The sequence below is a fragment of the Colobus angolensis genome, unplaced genomic scaffold, assembly GCF_000951035.1.
Source record: "Colobus angolensis palliatus isolate OR3802 unplaced genomic scaffold, Cang.pa_1.0 Scaffold13, whole genome shotgun sequence".
Lineage (NCBI taxonomy): Eukaryota > Metazoa > Chordata > Mammalia > Primates > Cercopithecidae > Colobus > Colobus angolensis.
Window position 1 is genome coordinate 3491787 of NW_012114252.1, and position 21289 is coordinate 3513075.

The window sequence follows — 21289 nt, forward strand, 5'->3', positions numbered from 1 at the left end:
TGATTAATTAATTTATGATGACTATGGTAAAAATCTAGGAAGGACATGATATCAAGTAATGTTTTATTTGGAAGTGAGACAACCTTGATCCTGAAACTTACAGGTCAAATTGCCTGTGCCCTGGGAAGAGGAGCCTACCGAGAGGACAGGCAGGCAATGTCAGTGGCTGACTTGCAAAAACCTCAATGTGGCTGCTTTATAATTTACTCCAGCTAAAATCCAAACCTATTTCCTCATATGTGCTATGAAGATCACTCTTTCCACTCTGGCTTATAGGGAAGATTAAATGGACTTGTGTAATTAAAGCCCCTGACCCAGAGTAGAGACACAATAAATGCTAATACCACTCTCATTGTTATGGTCATGATCTGGATTTTCCAGACTGCTTTCACATCCAAAGTTCTAAAGTCAGGTTTCTCTCTATACTCTTTTCTACTCAATTCCTACCCCAGGCAATCCAGAATTACTTTTTAGTGGAAACAAGAACAACTACCTCTATTAAAAAAAAAAACAAAAGCATGGGCCTGGCGTGGTGTCTTCTGCTTGTAATTCCAGTACTTTGGGAGGTTGAGGTGTGAGGATGGCTTCAGAAAAGGAGCTCAAGATTAGCCTAGGCCAGAAAGCAAGACCCCATCTCAACAAATATATATATATTTGTGTGTGTGGTTATTGAGAAACACCTATCCTTTGGAGACATATTGAGGCAAAAAGCACAAAAATTTGAATCCTGTACACTTTGTTTCTCTCCTTTACAATTTCCATTATAGGCCGACCCAGGGAAAGCTGAGGGGTGGAGAGATCTCATAATAAGGAACAGTCACTGGCCATGTTGTAGCTCTTCCTCATCCCCTTCCTATAAAGAGCTGACATTCCAATGACCTCCTGATCTCTGTGGCCAGGTTAGTCATGGATTTAGCAGTACAGAGCTACTTTGACGGTGTAGTTACCAGTAGGCCAAAACCAGAGGATGTGAGCTCCTGTGGTTTGCAGCAAGAGCCTCTGGGAATCTGTTGGGAAAAAGCTGAGTGTTGGGAAGAAAGCCGAGGCAGGGCTTGCATAATGTCCTCTGGAACGTGTCTAGACTTGCTGGCTCCCTGCTTCTAGCCCTCCTAGGCTCCTTGTATCAATTGTATTCCCATTATCTCAAGTAGCAGAACATGTTCCTTATAAATGCTAAACCGTCACAGCTGTAGATCATGCCCCTGCCCTGTTGACCCCCCACATTCTCACCACCTGTTTCTCTGTTGGATTAACAATAAATAGCGTGGGTTCTCAGAGCTCGGGGCCTTCGCAGCCCCCACAATCACGATGGCCTCCTGGTCTCACTTTACTTCTCAAACTGTCTTTTTCTCAGTCCTTTGACTCCATCGGACTTCATCACCCCCAAGACCTGGTGTTGGGTCTGGTCACCCCAACATTCCTGGCTGCCTAATGTGGGGCAACAAAGACCCCAGTGAAGGAACGCTAGAGCATGTGAAAGAGGAGGATGCATAGTCTAAAGGACGCCCAAGGACGTCTAAAAAAAGCTCGGCGGGAAAGCTGAGTGCTTGGGAGAACAGGGGTAGCAATGGGACAAAGTGAAAGCAGACATTCTGCTTATTTAAGTTTCTTAAGGCATTTATTACAAAGAGGGGGTGTGAAAGTTGATACTCAGAATTTATTACTCACTCTTTAGTTCAGTAAAGCAGTTTTGCCCATGGTTCCCAGAACAAGGGACTATGGAGTTGGATGAATGGGAGAGAATTGGAAGGGATCTTTTAAAAAGTGTATGAAGATGGAGCAAAAATTCCAGTCTCGGTTTGGTCAATGTGGGCGCTAATAAAAGCAGCTCTTGAGCTATTTCAAACAGATGATGAGGCAGATTCAGATGAGGAAGAGGACAAGTGTAAAAAAATTAGCTTCAGGTTCTGAATGTGAGGAACAGGAAATGGAGGAAATTAAAAGAAAGGGAAACTGAAAAAAGTATGTTTTGTCAGCCCATCAGCTCCACCTGCTGAATTAAGTAAATAGCCACCTCCTCTCTCTCCCTTTAATGGGCAAGAAGATGAATTAGCTACAAAACTTACTGCCCCTGTAGCCGCAACATTAAAACCTGGAGCAATTGGTGGTGCTATACAAAATTCTATTCAAAAGGCTAGAGCCAAGGGAGACCTTGAAGCATGGCAATTTCCCGTAACTATAATCCAGCAGGGAAGATAGAATATAGCTAATTGGGCCACCTTTCCTTTTAAGATGCTCTCCTCCCCAATTTCTACCCAGCTTAACCCCCCCCACCACTGCATTACAATCTCCAAGCCTTGACTCCTTGGCCAGGGCCGTAGAACTGACAACCCAGTACTTTAACAACTGCAACTGGGTCTACGACAAAACAGATCAGGATGAAAACGAATTGAGTAAATTAAAGGGAGGCACATATTCCTATAGTGGCAAATGGGGGCAACAAGCAAGCGTCCTTCCACTGTGTTTCCAAAATCCATCTACAAAGGAGAAAGAGAGATATACAAGTAGTTAAAAAAACAGTGTACCCTATATCCTTTAAAAGCCAGGGTAAATTTAAAACCTATAATAATTGAAGGTCTTCTCCATGACCCTATAACACTCCAATACTACCTTGTTTTCAGTGTAAACAAGGGCATAATCCTAAAGCACTGAGACCACTGCCAACCAGTAGCCTTCCTATCAAAAATCCCTAACTCACTAACCCTCAGATGGCCCAAATGCATTCCATCAGTAGCAGCAACTGCTTTGCTAACAGAAGTAGAAAAATAACTTTTAGAGGAAACCTCATTGTGAGCACACCTCACCAGTTCAGAACTATCCTAAGTAAAACAAGCAAAAGGTAGTTTATAAACTAAATCGTAAAGCATGGGGCTATTCTGTTAGGAAAAAGGTGATTTAACATTAACCACTGAAAATTCCCTTAACCCAGCAGGTTTCCTAATAAGGGACTTAAATCTTAATTACCATACAAAGGTCCAACCAGACCTAGGAGAAACTCCCTTCAAGACAATAGATGGTTCCCCCTAGGTGATTGAGGGGAAAACACACACACACACAAACAATGGGTATTTGGTAATTGATAGGGAAACTCTTCTAAAGGCAGAGTGAGGAAAATTGCCTAATAATTGGTCTGCTCAAACGTGTGAGCTGTTTGCACTCAGCCAAGCCTTAAAGTACTCACAGAATCAAAAAACTCTCTCTCAATCCTGACTCAAAAGGTTACCTACACCCTCTCTGAAACAAATTTGCATAATATCTGTTTATGGGAGTGCATCTTGAAGGGGCAGCTGGGTTGTTATGAAATACTCAGGAACCCAGCCCCCAGCTCTAGGACTCACCCCTGAGCACAAAGGCAATGTTGGACATGCTGGTAAAGGACCACTAGAATCCAGCAGCCAGGACGCCTTTCTTTGTGGTCAAGAAAAGTGGGAAAACAGGTGCAAGACTGCTACATCGGTGAGCATAACTAATCCAATAAGCAGAGGTCCATGGGTGGTTATGCACCCTGGAAAGGAATAAGCATTAAGACCATAGACGATACTCTAGGACTAACGCTCATCAGAAAATTACTAGGGGTGCTGGCATCCCTGTTTTGTTCAGACGGGAAATGTTCCCCGCAAGGCAAAAACGCCCTTAAGATGTATTCTTGAGATTTGGCCCAGAGTGTATGTACCTTTCTCCCTCTCAGACTTGAAGCAAATTAAAATAGACCTAGGCAAATTCTCAGATAACCCTGATGGCTACACTGATGTTTTACAAGGGTTAGGACCATCCTCTGATCTGACATGGAGAGAGATGTTACTGCTAAATCAGACACTAACCCCAAATGAGAGAAGTGCCACCATAACTGCAGCCTGAGAGTTTGGTGATCTCTGGTGTCTCAGTCAGGTCAATGATAGGATGACAACAGAGGAAAGAGAACGATTCCCCACAGGCCACCAGGCAGTTCCCAGTGTAGGCCCTCATCGAGACACAGAATCAGAACGTGGAGATTGGTGCTGCAGACCTCTGCTAACTTGCATGCTAAAAGGACTAAGGAAAACTAGGAAGAAGCCTACGAATTATTCAATGATGTCCACTATAACAGGGAAAGGAAGAAAATCCTGCCGCCTTTCTGGAGAAACTAAGGAAGGCATTGAGGAAGCATACCTCTCTGTCACCTGACTCTATTCAAGGCCAACTATTCTTAAAGGATAAGTTTATCACCCAGTCAGCTGCAGACATTAGAAAAAACTTCAGAAGTCTGCCTTAGGCCTGGAACAAAACTTAGAAACCCTATTGAACTTGGCAACCTCAGTTTTTTATAACAAAGATCAGGAGGAGCAGGTGGAATGGCACAAACAGGATTTAAAAAAAAAAAAAAAAAAGGCCAACACTTTAGTCATGACCCTCAGGCAAGTGGATTTTGGAGGCTCTGGAAAAGGAAAAGGCTGGGCAAATTGAATGTCTAATAGGGTTTGCTTCCAGTGCAGTCTACAAGGCCACTTTAAAAAAAGATAGTCTGAATAGAAATAAGCTGCCCCCTCATCCAGGCTGCTTATGCCAAAGGAATCACTGGAAGGCCCACTGCCCCAGGAGACGAAGATCCTCTGAGTCAGAAGCCACTTAACCAGATGATCCAGCAGCAGGACTGAGGGTGCCTAGGGCAAGCGCCAGCCCATGCCGTCACCCTCACAGAGCCCCAGGTATGCTTGACCACTGAGGGCTAAGAGGTTAACTGTCTCCTGGACACTGGCGTGGGCTTCTCAGTCTTACTCTCCTGTCCCGGACGACTGTCCTCCACATCTGTCACTATCCGAGGGGTCCTAGGACAGGCAGTCACTAGATACTTCTCCCAGTCACTAAGTTGTGACTGGGGAACTTGATTCTTTTCACATGCCTTTCTAACTATGCCTGAAAGCCCCACTCCTTTGTTAGGGAGAGACATCCTAGCAAAAGCAGGGGCCATTATACACTAGAATTAGGAGAAAGAAAAAGGATAAAAATATACAGACTCTAAGTATGCTTACCTCTAGTCCTCCATGCCCATGCAGCAATATGGAGAGAAAGGGAATTCCTCACTTCCGAGGGAACACCTATCAAACGTCAGGAAGCCGTTAGGCCCCCAAATTCTCCTTACCTCTGAATCTACTTCCTCCGATCCCTGACTAAAGATAATTTTATGGGGAAGAGGATTTGCTTGTGTCTCTCCAGGTGACAATTGGGTACCTATGTGGGTGCCCACCAAACATCTGAAGATCTAGAATAAGCCACAGCATCTAGTGGACCCACCTGTAGAGTGCAAATTGAAGGTTTAAGGATTGCTTTTAAGCCTCGATTTGCTTTCTCTGTGCCTTCTGTTAGAAGGGGCCTGCTTCTCGTTATCAACAGTAAATTTTACCCCACAGTAATTAAACGAGGCACAAGCCGAGTTACAAATGCTTCAGCAATGGCATGCCTCCCGGCTTCAGCCACAAGTTTTTGCTTCTGTTTCAGTAGATTTACTACCATGGGGGATGAGGGTATGCTTGTGTTTTTGCAGGAGATGAACGAACCGCGTGGATGCCCTCAAGATGTGTACAACCATGGAACGGGAGACTGGAGGGACCCATGGATCCCAACCATGGACCGGGTTCCCCCAGTACGAGCCACGAGCCAGTTGAATCTGAATGAGAAGATGAAACGAAGACCATCCAGAGTCACGATGCTACATGGACTAATGATTTCTGACTCAGCTCCTCTCTACCCAGAATACAAGAGACCCTAATAGGCAGGAATATCGTCACCCCTATTCAGCATGAAGAAGTTACAGAAGACGGACCTTCATCCTGCAACCCCTGGGATTAAGGGTCCTCTTGTAAAAGGGAAAGGGGAGGTATGTGGGAAGCATTCAAACCCGAGCGACTCCAGTTTGAATAAGGGCTAAGAAAAATGAAACTGGATCACCAACTGGCAATTGTGGGCTGCACAACCTGCAATAAACTTGCTCAATTAAAAGAGGCCACCTTTTATGCTAATAATGATAGTAATGATACCTTCTCTTTTACAAAAAAGAGAAGGGGGGGCATGTTGGGAAAATGCTGAGTGTTGGGAAGAAAGCTGAGGCAGGGCTTGCATAATGTCCTCTGGAATGTGTGTAGACTTGCTGGTTCCCTGCTTCTAGCCCTCCTAGGCTCCTAGATCAATTGTATTCCCATTATCTCAAGCAGCAGAACACGTTCCATATAAACGCTAAACAGTCACAGCTGTAGATCATGCACCCGCCCTTTTGACCGCCACATTCTCACCACCTGTTTCTCTGCTAGATTACCAATAAATAGCGTGGGCTCCCGGAGCTCGGGGCCTTTGCAGTCTCTACAATACGATGGCCTCCTGGCCCCACTTTACTTCTCAAACTGTCTTTTTCTTGATCCTTTGACTCCACCAGACTTCGTTGCCCCCATGACCTGGTGTTGGGTCTGATCACCCCAACAGGAATCCACTGGAAGCCTGGCTTGATATTTTCTCCAAAGGGTAACTTTATGTCTTGGAAGATGTAATTTCCACGTGGTGACAATGTGTGGGGCAGAGACATTTCTTCTCAACTGCAGCAATTTGAAGCTCTAATTCAGAAGCGGACACCGTTCTTTATTGGATTTCAGACTCCCGGGAATCTCTGTTTATAGCTGCAACCTGGAGATTCCCCCCATCTCTCCACCCCAACACAAAGTTCTAGTCTCAGAAAGGCCTAAATAAATAGTTAAGGAAAAGTTGAAGTGTAGCCGCTCAGCTGTTGGTTTTTCTTCTGGCATTTCTCTGATAGATTTTTAAAAACCAAACCAATACAAAAAACCACCCACAGTATTTTTCTCACTCCAATCAAGGGATGGAGCCTACTTCTCTGCCGTTTGAATCTAGGCATGGCCATGTGACTTACTATGGTTAGAGGGGCCTAAACAAATGCAACTGAAGCAGAGTGTGGCCAGTGTTTGCACCTTTCAGCTCACTCTTTGCTGCTGGGAATTCTTTTGTCACCGTGTGAATTGGCCCAGGCTGGCCTCCTGGAGTATGACAGAGCAGGTAAGCAAGGCATGCCAAGTTTGCTGAACCAGCTAAGGCCACAGACACATGAGTGGGGCCCTCCTACATGATCCAGTCTTACCAAGCTGGCTCATATCAGAACTGTCCAGCTGACCTATTACTGGGGAAAAGTTGCTATTTTAGTTCACCAACATTTGAAGTAGTTTGTTACGCAGCAAAAGCACATCAAAATATTTTCTTTAGTCCCCATATAATATAGAGCTGCAGAATAAAATACTGTTTAATAGGGGTTACTTACATGAGTATGTACTTTAAAAGCAACACGACTTAATGTTTTGTCATTTTCTCAGGAAAAAAAATTATGCAAATTTAATATATGTTGTCCTGGAGAGTAAGTAAAGCAGGTGATGGATTATGTGGCAGCACAATATTCACCTATGAATGCACTTGATTATGTATATTCAACAGTAACTCTTTCTTACATTTATTGGTATCATCAGTTTCAGAATAAAGAATGGGATGAGGGCTGATTGTTTATTTGTTTTCAACTTACTATCTTGGAAAATGCTACCCAAGAAAACACATTTTCCTTGAAATAGGAAAGAGCATTCCACTGGCTTTTACTCCTGTTTCCATAGACACAATCACATGGGTTATGATGTGGCCAACAGGGATTCGGTGCAGGAACAGCTTTTCTTATGTTTTACTTTAGCAACATGGGTCAGTGATTCACAGAAGAAATGTGGCTTCCTTCTGAGGAGGAGAAAGAATCAGGGTTCCAGACTGGATGGTATGTCTAGTAGATATGTAGTTGGATTTTACTGTTCAAAATTAAAGCATTGGGTCAGTGTTCAAAGGATTGGCATTGGGTTATTTATAACTCGCCTCACTGATGCTAAGCACACCCTTGCCTTTCTGATCACACTTGCTGAGTTATTGCCACGAGGTTGTGTGAGCTTGCCACACCAAACTGCTTGACTCTCTAATATGCTATAAAAACGTACAGCCACATGGCAGCAGGTGCACTTCCCTTTATATTATCCAACAAATATGGACCAAAATTAGAAAATTGAGACATCTTGGTTTTTTTTCCCCCTTGAACAGGGATATATTTAGAAACTCTAATCTGAAGACATTCACTTTTGAAATGCTGAGGAAATTGCAAACAATTTATCACATACATATTTGGAAGCATCCACATCATTAAAAGTGTCTATTTTATAACTGAAAATCAAATAATGATCAACAATGGTATTGATTTCTTCCTAGGCAATCTTCTTTTGAATCACTAATTCATTAAAGAACCATTTAAACTGATAAGGTCCATAATTTTCATGGTCTCAGATCTTCCAGGAAAAAAATATGATTATCTTTAAAAACGTTCTAATGTAGTAATGGACTAATGTTACTTCAAGAAAAAATATTGAAAAATATGAATCAACTAATATGCAAGATTGGGAAATTTTTTAACTTGCACTTTTTTGTGTGCAAAATATGTATAAATATGTATATGTAACATATGTACAATGTCTATTTCTAATCTTTGGGCATCATTAGTTAATTTCAGAGTGAGGAATTTTGGAGACAGTATTGTTCTTTCTTGTCTGTTTATTGGGTTATTTTCCTTGAGAAATACTATACAAGATAAACCTTTCTTCCTAGAAATAAGGAAAAAAACAACTGACTGGATTTTCCTTGTTTCTGCAGATGCAAGAGCCAAATGACTTTTGAGGTAAGCTAAAAACACTTGTTTATATTTTTTTAATTGTATTTTAACTTCAGTGGGGTACATGTATTTACTTGTTACATGGGTATTACATACATCATGCTGGAGATTGGGCTTCTAGTATACCCGTTACCCAAATATTGATTGTACCCCACTATTACTGGATTGCTATCAGTCTGTTTTCTTTGGTCTAATAGTATTTGTTTTATGGATCTAGGTGCTCTGGTGTTTGGTGCATATATGTTTAGGATAGCTAAATTTTGTTGCATTGAATGCTTTATCATTATATAGAGCTTTTCTTTGTCCTTGTACTGTTGTTAGTTTGAAGTTGTTTTATCTGATAAGTGAATGGTTACTCCTACTCACTTTTGTTTTTTATTTGTATCATACATCTTTTTCTATCCTTTTTCTTAGAGTCTGTATGTATCTTTAGCCAGTACATTCATCTCTTGTAGATAGCAGATGGTTTGGTCTTGTCTTTTTAATCCAATTTGCCCCTTTATCTTTTAAACTGGGCATTTAGGCCCTTTATATTCAAGGTCAATATTGATATGTGAGGTTCTGTTACTGTCGTGGTGTTATTAGCTAGTTATTCTGTAGTTTTGATTGTGTTCGGAGTTTTTCATTGCTTTATAGCATCTCTGACCTTTGTGTTTTTAGTAGAGATAGGGATTCACCATGTTGGCCAGACTGGTCTCAAATTCCTGACCTCAAGTGATCCGCCTGCCCTTCAGCCTCCCAAAGTGCTAGGATTACAGGCATGAGCCACCACGCCTGGCCATCATATGTAAGCTTTTCTGATGATAAAAATTGTCCTTTTGTTTCCATATTTAGAACTCCTTTGATCATTTCTTATAGGTCCAGTTTCGTGGTGACAAATTCTCTCAGCATTTCCTTGTCTGAGAAAGACTTTATTTCTCCTTCATTTATGAAGCTTACTTTGGCAGGATATAACATTCTAAAATTTTGGCATGTTTTTTCTTTAAAGGGGCAAAAAGTAGGCCACCAATCTCTTCTGACTTGTAGGACTTCTGCTGAAGAGTCTACTGTTAGCCTGCTTGGTTTCCTTTATAGGTGATTTGACCGTTTTCTCCAGCTGTCTTTAAGATTGTTTTCTTTAGCATTGATTTTGGGCTTCTCTAGCAAGATTAGGGAGATTTATCTAAATTATTCCCTCAAATAATTATTCCCACAAATAATTGTTTACTTTTACTTCTCTCAGGAATGCCAATAAGTCAAAGATTTGGTCACTTTACATAATCCCATATTCCTTGAAGTCTTTGGCAAACACTTGCTTTTAAAAGGCAACAAAAATCTTCACTGTGACCTGCAGGAGGTATTCTTATACTGTCATGTAGAAAACAAATATATACATTTGAATTCATTTTATTTTGTCTTGCCTTAATCTTTTTCCTTACCTTAAAATATTGTTCACCCATTGCTTTTTCATCTACACCCTTCTTTTTATTTTATTGTGACCAATACTGGCATCTTTGTGTAGCATGATTTTAAGCTTCCTCAAAGTTTAAAGATTTTCACTTAACATGGAAACATTTAAAACAATAATACTTACTATTGACATTTTTTCAGTGCAAACATAACTACCCTAACAATATCAAAGACAAAAATAAAGCCAAGTATTTTACAAATCAGTAACCGTAACATTAGTCAATCAGCATCAGGAGAATGTTCTTTTCTGGGAATTTAAGCTGAAGATAATTCCTAAAGGATAAGCCATATGAATATTTTAGAGCCCTAAATGTACTTTGCAACATTCTTTATTATAAGAAAAACAAAAAAATCCCAAACATCCAAAAATTGGAAAATGTGATTGAAGTAGATTTTGATATGTGACAGACTGGCATACAATGATTAAAATATAAATCTAAAAACCGTGTATCATGTAGAATGTTTACAATATAAAGCTAAGATAAAAATCAGGTTTCAATGCAGCATCTGCACGATGTTTACATCTTTGTCAAATTATATGTGGACGTCTTCAAAAACTGGAAACAATCTCAAAAACATAAATCAGAGCAGAATAGTGAGATTTTGAGACATGAGTTCTTTTAAAAGTTCCTTTATTATTGGGATATTTGACTATCAATTTTTAAAACTTGTATCTACTTTCCTTAATAAACTGATACTTTAATTGTGATAAAGGTAGCTGATAAAAATCTTAGTCCATAAGGTCCCATGATCAACAAATATAAATTTATTTTCCTATATATAAACTTAATGTCTTGCGGGGGCCCCATTCTCTTGAATCTCAAATCAGTCTTGGGTGTTCCTTGTGATTTCTTGGAGGCACATCATTTTTTAAACCTTGCTGTTCTAGTCCCAGGTGATTATCTCTTCCTTATCTCGATCAGTTGGATTCTTTGATCACCCCTTCTTTTAGAAATATTGGCATAACGCGGCTGGGCGTGGTGGCTTATACCTGTAATCCTAGTAATTTGGGAGGCCAAGGCAGGCGGATTACCTGAGCTCAGGGGTTGGAGACCAGCCTGGGCAACATGGTGAAACCCCACCTCTACTAAAATAAAAAAAAAATTAGCCTGGTGTGCTGGTGCACGCCTGTAGTCCCAGCTACTCAGGAGGCTGAGGCAGGAGAATGGCTTAAACCCGAGAGGCGGATGTTGCAGTGAGCTGAGATGGTGCCATTGCACTCCAGCCTGGGTGACAGAGCAAGACTACGTCTCCCGCCCCAGTCCCCCAAAAAAGAAAATATTGGAACAACTCGGGGCGGGCGCAGTGGCTCACGCCTGTAATCCCAGCACTTTGGGAGGCCAAGGCCAGCGGATCACGAGGTCAGGAGATGGAGGCCATCCTGGCTATCACGGTGAAACCCCGTCTCTACTAAAAATATTTAAAAAAAGAAAAAATAGCTGGGCGTGGTGGCGGGCGCCTGTAGTCCCAGCTACTCGGGAGGCTGAGGCAGGAGAATGGCGTGAACCCAGCAGGCGGAGCTTGCAGTGAGCCCACATCGCACCACTGCACTCCAGCCTGGGCGACGGAGCGAGAACCCGTCTTAAAAGAGAGAGGGAGGAAGGAAGGGAGGGAAGGAAGGAAGGGAAGAAGGACTGATGCAACCCGGACGGGCACAGTGGCTCACACCTGCAATTCCAACACTTTGGGAGGCCAAGGCGGATGAATAACCTGGGGTCAGGGGTTTGAGACCAGCCTGGCCAACATGGTGTAACCACGTCTCTACTAAAAATACAAAAAAATTAGTGTAGTGTGGTGGCATTTGCCTGTAATCCCAGCTACTCGGGAGGCTGAGGCAGGAGAATCATTTGAACCCAGGAGATGGAGTTTGCAGTGAGCTGAGATCATGCCACTGCACTCCAGCTTGTGTGACAAAGTAAGATCCTGTCTCAAAAACACAAAAACAAAAAACCAAGCAGGTTATTTCCATACACATCTATAACTTCAACTACATATTAACATTTGCAAACACTTGGAAAAAATTCTACTTCAGAAGTGGCTTTTGTTTTATTGTGTCCCCATAACTTTTTTCCTTTCATTTAAAAATATTCCACCATGGTAATAAAGACAGAGTGGTACTGGCAAAAGTAAAGAAATATAGATCAATGGAACATAATAGACAGCTAATAAATAGACCCACATAATATATAGGTAACCGGTATATGACAAAGGGGCAAAGGCAATACGGTGAAGAAAAATCTTTTCAACAAGTGGTGATGGACCAATTGGACATCCACATGAAAAAAGTGGATCTAGAAACAGACCTTACGCCCTTCACAAAAATGAACACAAAATGGGTTATAGATTTAAATGTAAAACACAAAACTAGAAGATAATGAGCAAAAAGCTGTATGGCCTCATTTATGGCTATGATGTTTTAGATAAAACACCAAGTGCACAACCTGTTAAAAAAAAAAAAGCTGGACTTCATTCAAATTAAAAACTTCTATGTTGTGAAAGATACTGTCAGGAGAAGAGGAAGAAAAGCCAGAGACTAGGGGAGCGTATTTGCACAAGACGTGTCTGATAAAGGACTGTTCTCCAGAATATACAAAGAAATCTTAGAAGTCAGCAATAAGAAAATAAACAACCTGATTTTTTAAATGAGCAAAAAGGCCTAAACATATATATCACCAAAGAAAATATACAGAAGGCAAATAAGCATCTGAAAGGATGCTCCACATCATGCATCTTTAGGCAAATGCAAACGACAATGGACAGGATACCACTGCATGCCTGTTAGCGTGGCCAAAATCCAAAACATTGACAACACCAATGCTGGGGAGGATGTGGAGCCGTAAAAATTCTCGTTTGTTGCTGGTAGAAATGCAAAATGGTACAGACACTTTGGAAGACACTTTAGCAGTTTCTTACAAAACTAAACTTACTCTTATGACACAGGAATCCTGCTCTCCAGTATGTTCCCAAGTGAGCTGAAAAATTATGTCCACACAAAAACCTGCACAATGATGTTTCCAGCAGCTTTATTCATCATTGTCAAACCAGGGAAGCAGCCAAGATATCCTTCGGTAGGTGAGTGGATCAGTAAACTGGTACATCCAGAAAACGGAATATTATTCAGTGCCAAAAAGAAATGAGCTATCAAGCCGTGAATAGGCATGGAGGAAACAGAAATCCGTATTACTTACTGAGTGAAAGAAGCTGATTGGAAAAGGTATGGTTCCAACTATGTGGCATTCTAGGAAAAAAAAAAAAAGTACTATGAGGACAGTAAAAAGGTCAGTGGTTGCCAGGGGATAGAGGTGAGGGAGGAATGATAAAATAGAACATAAAGTTTTTAGTACATTGAAACTATTCTGTATGATACACAATGGTGGATATATGTCATTAGACATTTTCAAAACCGATAAAATATACAACACTAGTATGCCGAGAACCTAGCCGGGTCCAGCCGCATTTTCTCCAGGCCCAATAATGAGAAGCAGACAAACTAGGAAAGAAGGGAATTTATTGCTGTAACCGGATACAGGGAGAAGGCTGGAGATAATTCCACCAGACCAACTCAAAGTGTTACAATTTTCTTAGTGCTTATATAGGTTGGGGTTATGTGCCTACCTGTAGTATAGCATTTGCCTGTCTATAGGTAACTAATTTTGCTTTAAGTAGAAGGTCAAAGGCCAAAAAATGGTTGCTAAGTCCGATTAAGCTGTGAGGCCCAGTACCTTCAAGGCCTGTCTACTGTGGTACCGGAGTGAATATTTCTAATTCATCTTCTTTACAGCTTGGTCCAGAGAGCTGCCTTAGACTCCACAATGAATCTATTCAAACAGCTGCCTCTGTTACCTTGACTCGTCTCAGAGTTTGTCAACCCGAGAAGGGTCCTGGCACGATGAATATAAGACTCTCTATTATTTTGGCTTGCTCCTGGTTAGGGAGAAGCCCATTCAAGGCTCCTACTGACTAAATATTTTATTTCTAGCTTTGACGTCTGGGCACTGATTTCCTAGGTTTAACTATTTGCTCAACTTTAAGGCAGTGCTGTGGAAATGTGTCTGTGTAACTGAAGTGCTATGCAGGCCTGTGTGTGTGATTGTCAGGGAGAATTGGCCTGGCACACTAGGAGTGAACAGGGGGGTGTAAACTATGGACTTGGGGTGATAATGATGGACTTGGGGTGATCATAATTGTCAGCGTAGGTTCACCGTTTGCAACAAATGTACCACTGTGGTGCAGCATGTTGATCGTGAGGGAGGCTGGGCCTGCCCGTGGAGGGGGTTCTGGGAGTATACGGGAACTCTATACTTTCTGCTCCATTTTGCTGTGAACCTAACACTGCTCCAAAATAAAATATATTTCAAAGGGCAAAAATTATAAAATTAGGGCAGATATAAGCTTGAGGAATAAAATAAGAACTAGTTGTAAGACTCACAGCAAACTAGTAGAAGTCACTAAATGCCACTTGTACCTTTTATTTTTTTTTCTGAGATGGAGTCTCACTCTGTCGCCCAGGCTGGAGTGCAATGGCATGATCTTGGCTCACTGCAACCTCTACCTCTACTCTACCTCCTGAGTTCAAGCAATTCTCCTGCCTCAACCTCTTGAGTAGCTGGGATTACAGATGCCTGCCACTATACCTGGCTAATTTTTTTGTATTTTTAGTAGAGACAGGGTTTTGCCATGTTGGCTAGGCTGGTCTTGAACTCCTGACCTCAAGTGATCTGCACGCCTTGGCCTCCCAAAGTGCTGGGATTATAGGCATGAGCCACCATGCCCCACCAACTTGTTCTATTTTAATAAAAGATTTTCTATATTTTCATGAAAAATCTTTCTTTAAATCCTCATTCCCAGTAAATACATTTTTATTTTTGCTTGCCCACTAAATATTAAAAATTGGAAAGTTTTTAAGAATAATATTGAAAATATTTTCTGTATCTTTTTGTTTGCCTAAATGTCTGTGGTCAGGATCTTTGTTGCAGTTAAACCTATTTAACTTCTTCCTCAGTGACTAAATGTAAGAATAAAAACATCCTCACTATTCTGTGACTCAATAAGCCTGTGAATGTTGTGTCATTTTAATGGGCCAAATATTTGGAATAAAATCTTGTGATTGTAGAAACGAGATACAGATTTGATGGAAAAAAAGTTGCTTGAGAACAAACGAAATGAACTTTTATGTAAAAACGTGGACATATACAAATTTACTGCATACTAAGTTTATCTTTGAGAAGGCTGATTCATAGACTCATAAGTGATGCAATTGTGGTGAAGAATGAAACATTCTACCGAGGTCACAGTATTCCTAATGGCAGCCTTCTGGTAACCTGTGATACCCCGGTCGCCTCGGCTAAATTCATCTTGTCCATTCTTAATGACAGGAAACACTAGGATCTATTTTACTTTGTGTTAAAGCATGTGTGCCTTTCTAAAAGGCCTCTTTTAGAAAAGTCTTGGCCCTGCCTGAAGGTATTAACTATAGCAGACCTCCAGGGATAAGAAACATTTGCTCAGCTCTAATTATTTTATCAGATGTCAACCTCGCTGCCTAAATGCCTAAATTCTAAAGCAAGTCAGTTGCCTTTCAATCAACAAGACAGAACCATCTACACCTCACAGATCCCCATTAGAAAAACCTATGGAGACAATTTCTTCTCCAGAAGGATCAGAACAGGCTAGTCATTTATTTCCTGAGATTCTCTTTCACCTTTTTTTCATTCTGATCATAAGAAAAAGATACGCATGTGCTATATTACATTAATTCTTCCAGTGTAGCAATGTGTCATCAGAACTACAATTAAATATTTTACCTGGTGATCCCAGCACTTTGGGAGGCCAAGGCAAGAGGATCACTTGAGGCCAGGAGTTCAAGAGCAGCCTGGGCAATGTAGTAAGACCTCATCTCTATTTATTATTATTTTTTTTTTATGTACTTTGCCTTGTATCTGGAGAAGTGTGTGAAATAATGTTACCTTAGACATTGCTTCATTTCTTGTTAATGTATCAAGAGAGTTTATTATGAACTTTTATCCTGCCACATGAGAAATTCTTCTGAGTTCAGAACTAGGACATATTGGCCATTTCTAGTAATTTAGCATTCTATGTCAAACGATAATTACTGAGCTCAGCACCGTTGTCTTTTCACTCTGGCTGCCAGGAAGCTAAGTGATTTCTATGGCCTTAACTTCATTAGCCTTCTCCACTTCGCATCTCTTGTCATTTTGCCCTTGTTTTCATTTTACAAAAATTCACTTTCTCTCTCCAACATGACAAAACACTTTACAAACTCGAAGGCAATAAATCCCAGGCATGTTTGCTGAGCAGTTATGATGTGGCCATCCATGGCACTGAATGAGAACAAAAGTCAGATTCAGGATCCTGGTGGAGGCTCTTGGAGACTCACAGCAAGTCAGACATCCAAGCTACAATTGTCAGAAAATGAAGTACATAGTGTAACAGAAATAGATACAAGTTGCAGTGGGAATAGAGATGGACAATATCTGTGTTTTGTTAGAGGAGAACTAGAAGACTCCGCAAGGATGTGAACTCTTAACCTGGGTCTGGAAGGATGAGTAAGACATTGCAAGCAAGTATGTTTGTAATGTACAACCAATCGTGAATCCCAGGATACAAATGCAAGATCTATAAAACTTGGTATCATTTTTCTGTAACCAAATGTATCTCATTTGACCCCGGTACTGTGGTTTAATCTGAGTAAGTTGGTCTCTATCCTATGAGCCCATGAAATGTTCATTTGATTTAGGGAGTTCAAGAAAATAGTGGCTCTGATTCATTAAATATTCTAAATATAGTGTTTTCTGCCTGGATGTTGACTTTTGAAGTTCAGATATTAAGTATTTGGTTCTTTTAATTATCTTTGTATTGTTGATGTATCATCCCTTCCCAGAGGTAATATCAGGAAGATAAAATGCTGACAGAAAAAGGGGAAACCAGGTATTATTGTGCCCAGCATTGAGCGCCATAATAAAACAACATCCCTTAGTTGAGAGAGGCCTCAGTGGCAAGTGACCTTAGATATTATCTCTGTCAAGTTCCTTAACTCTCATTTTATGGAGTAGAAAATTGATGCTAAGAAAGGCAGAGTGATGCTCTCAACATTATCCTGGTCAGTTGGAATTATGGGCTGCACGTTTTTTTTTTGTTTTGTTTTGTTTTTTGAGATGAACTCTCGCTCTGTTGCCCAGGCTGGAGTGCAGTGGTGCGACCTCGGCTCACTGCAACCTCTGCCTCCTGGGTTCAAGCGATTCTCCTGCCTCAGCCTTCACAGTAGTTGGGACTACAGGCACGTGACACCATGCCTGGCTATGTTTTCATATTTTTAATAGAGACGGGGTTTCACCGTATTTGTCAGGCTGGTCTTGAACTCCTACCTCGTGATCTGCCCACCTTGGCCTCCCAGAGTGCTGGGATTATAGGTGTGAACCACCACACCCGGCCTGTGGACTGCACTTTTAACCCCAGCCTCAGCAGTATTCCAGATCTCTTCAATATTTCTTTAATCTGGGGCACTAAAGAATTGCCAAAGAAGTTTGTTACAACATATCAATGATGCATATTTCAGGGCTTTACTGTCAGAGATTCAAATACAGAATGCATTTTTACCAAGCACTTCAGGTGAGACTAATGCAAAGGACCCGCCCTTTCAAGCCCACAGAGTTAAAGTCTGAGCTCCGTAAGAGCAGAAGCCGATTTTTGTTAATCTTTTTATCCCCAGTGCCTACCTAGCACATATTGTATAGAAAATGTGTAATGTTGAATGCATGCAAACCATATTTCTAAAAATACACACCACCTTCATTTGTTGTTTGTTTCCAGCAAAGCACTGGCAAATTTGTCCTTTACTGGAATATTTTGAATTGTTATCTTTGAATTGTTACGTTTCTGCATTTCTTTATAGATCAAGCTTTTCAATACAAAGCCCAGATCAAGCTTTTCAACACAAAAAGCCATCAGCCTTAACAGAATCCCAGGAAGCAGAATTCAAGCAGTGAAAGATAATGTTTTGTTTAAGTTGTCAGTGTTCGCCCTTCAAAAATGTAAGATATAATTCCAAATCAAAATCCAAGTTGCTTTTTTTTTGGTATTTTGTGATTTATTATAGCATTACCTTTATTTGTGAGGAAAATATATTGAAGGTTTTTTTCTTATTAAATATGTAACTATTAAATATTTAGATCTACAAAATGAATTTCTCTATATTTTATGAACAAAATATCCTAGAAAAGACTTTTTAAGTAAATGAAGATTAGTGAGGATAATTATTTCACATAGAAAAATTACCTATGGCTTCCAAGACCTAATCTACTCAATAAAATAAGTTATGATACCTTGAAATAATAACTGGGGAAAATAGATATAAGTTAAAAAAAAAAAATCCATGAGGAAAGAAGTCTACATGGTAAGTATTCTGAGGTCAGGACTTTTTCAACTTTATCACAAAATTCACAGGGTGGGTAAATAATATTTCCACATTTTAAAAAGGTTTTGAGGAAGCCTCAGTATAATCAACCCCTAACATGTTATCTTCTTGACAGCCAAGTTCTGTAGCTCACAACACATGGCCCCTGCCTTCCAACTTTAATTAACATAATCTGGTTATCTTGTTCTGTAAAAATTACAAAAGTCCATTTCAGTGGGGTAATTGCAGGTGAGTGATATCCAAGACTGAGAAAATGTAGATTATTAGATTTAGCAAAATGTTATAGCATGATTCATATTTGTTGATTGTGAAAATGCTTTTGGGAGATTGAATTAGCAGAAAGAAGACCTTTTACAAGGCTCAGGGAAAATAATCTCAGGAGTGTAACATTGGAATGAATTAACATTGGAATGAATTTGTGGATCTAAATGAGTATGTCTAAAAATTAATATAACAAAAGAAGAGTGGTACATAAAAGTAGAAAGTCAGCAAATAAGCCAGATTGATTTTGACATTTGACAAGCAACTATTCTAGTGAAAGTAATCATGAAAATATAAGCTGACTGTGTTTTTAGTGATTAATTCTGGCTAGCGTATGACAAGTATCCAGATATTCAGACAAAAGCAAAAATGCTAATTTGCCTGAAACATATTTTTTCAGTGTAATTTGAATCATTGTTTTCCTATATTACTAAACTTTCTCCAGATGGTTCATAATTTTGCTTTTAGAGTAATTGTTTTATTTTTAAACTCCCACCTTATCTTTTCTCATAAAACAACACTCATGACCAGAGCCCAGAATATAATACTAAAATCACATTTCTTAAAAGTATTCTACTTTAAGGGCACATCTTCAATTCAATTGAAACTAAGTCTTAATGGAATGATTCTCAAATTATTTAAAGTGAATTACTGGTGGCAGCATTGGTTTTGAGGGAAAGACCATTGGAACAGGCATGCATTACAACCAAAAGCCCTATTCCTCCTACCATAATGGACCCTCTATTTGGGGCAATGTAACTTAGATAAAAGAAAACCTCCTCAAGGTTTTTGCCATAATTACATTTGTACAAGAAGATTCTGGTAAAATGTTAGGACTTCACCATCCAGCCCCTTGGTTACTGATAAAGTTTGAATATGTGTCGCCTCCAGCTCTCATGCTGAAATGTGATTCCTAATGTTAGAGTTAGGACCTGGTGGGAGGTGATTGGATCGTGGGGGTGGATCCCTCAGGAATGGCTTTGCACCATCCCCTTGGTGATAAGTCAGTTCTTGCCTAGTTAGTTCACATGAAATCTAATTGTTCAAAAGTCTGGGACCTCCCCTCAATCCCTCTTTCTTGCTCTCACTATGTGACTCACATGTTCTCTTTCACCTTCTGCCATGGTTCTAAGCTTCCCGAAGCCCTCACCAGAAGTCAAGCAGATGTTGGTGCCTTGCTTGTACAGCTTGCAGAACTGTGAGCCAATTAAACCTCTTTTCTTTTTAAATTACCCAGTCTCAGGTATTTCTTTATAGTAACACAAAAACAGCCTAACACAGTCACCTACTCCAGATGTCCAGATGCCATTCTGGACAGTGAACAAAGTCACCGGGATAGGGTGTTAACTTTGTTCTTTCACAGAACATTGCAGCTTTCTTTGTGCAAAACAATATGGAAAAGGAATGGGAAGTAAGATATGCTGTACTGAAAAGACATAGCACAGTATGTCAGTGGACAAGAACCATTTTACAATAAAACTAATTTTATATATTTTTCAAAAAGTATATTTGTTCATTTAATAAAGTGATGGGTATTAAAGGTAAATAATGGGGGAGGGGACAAAAATTCTTCAGTCTCAGTAGACAATATTAGAAGATTTTCTTTCTCACTCATAGAACTACAAAGAGGTGATTTGTGGTGTGATTTTCTCAACTTCGTCCCTACGCATATTATCTCTGTAAGATGAATCTTTTCTAAGACATGGATTGCCCTTTTATGCTGACTGCATGCGTGCGTATGCATAAAATGCCACATTTCCAATTAGGATGTGTATACTCAGGAAGGATGACATACCAGGGCTGTCAGGCTAAAAGCCCTACAGCTCAGGAGAATTTTCCGTATCACTCTGTGGACCTGCCAAGATTATGGGACTTATCTATTTGTTTTCTTCCTCTTTTTTCTTACCTTTCATTCCAAAGTCAACCTCTCTCTCAAACTATGGATATTGTTATTTTGGATAGCTCTAGAAATAAAGTGAATTTGGTGATCTCTTTTACTAAAATTTAAATAATGTTTTCTCTTATTCCAGTAAGATGCACTCCCCGTTTTTCCCAACATCAGTTAGTTTCCAACAATTTAGCTTTTCATATTCATATAGAAAAATGTGCTAACATACTATAGAAAAAGATTGCTTTCTATGGAAGAAACTACAAGGAGAAATTTGCATTTGAAGTTTAGCCCTTGATAATGTCTTCTTTGGACATCTTAAATATTTTGCAAGTGGAAATGTTGCAATACATGTTAGTGGTACACCCATTTAGTTAAATGTCATCTAACAGGATAATGATATAAGATTTTCAGAAAGACGTTTCAAGTCCTTGAAAGAGAAATGCAGTGTTCAGAAATATACAGTATTTTTCTGAAAGTTTTAAAATCCTTATATTGTTGACAAACAGGGAAAAAGAAATAGGACGAGTGT

At 40.0% G+C, this 21289-nt stretch overlaps 1 long non-coding RNA gene across 1 annotated transcript; it reads left to right on the forward strand.

Moving 5' to 3' along the window:
• The first annotated feature begins 7007 nt into the window (after positions 1–7007).
• LOC105505828 lies at positions 7008–18254 on the forward strand. The gene is made up of 4 exons (XR_001000815.1): positions 7008–7038; positions 8662–8731; positions 16981–17022; positions 18087–18254. It is a non-coding gene; the product is annotated as an uncharacterized LOC105505828 (long non-coding RNA).
• The last annotated feature ends 3035 nt before the right edge of the window (positions 18255–21289 follow it).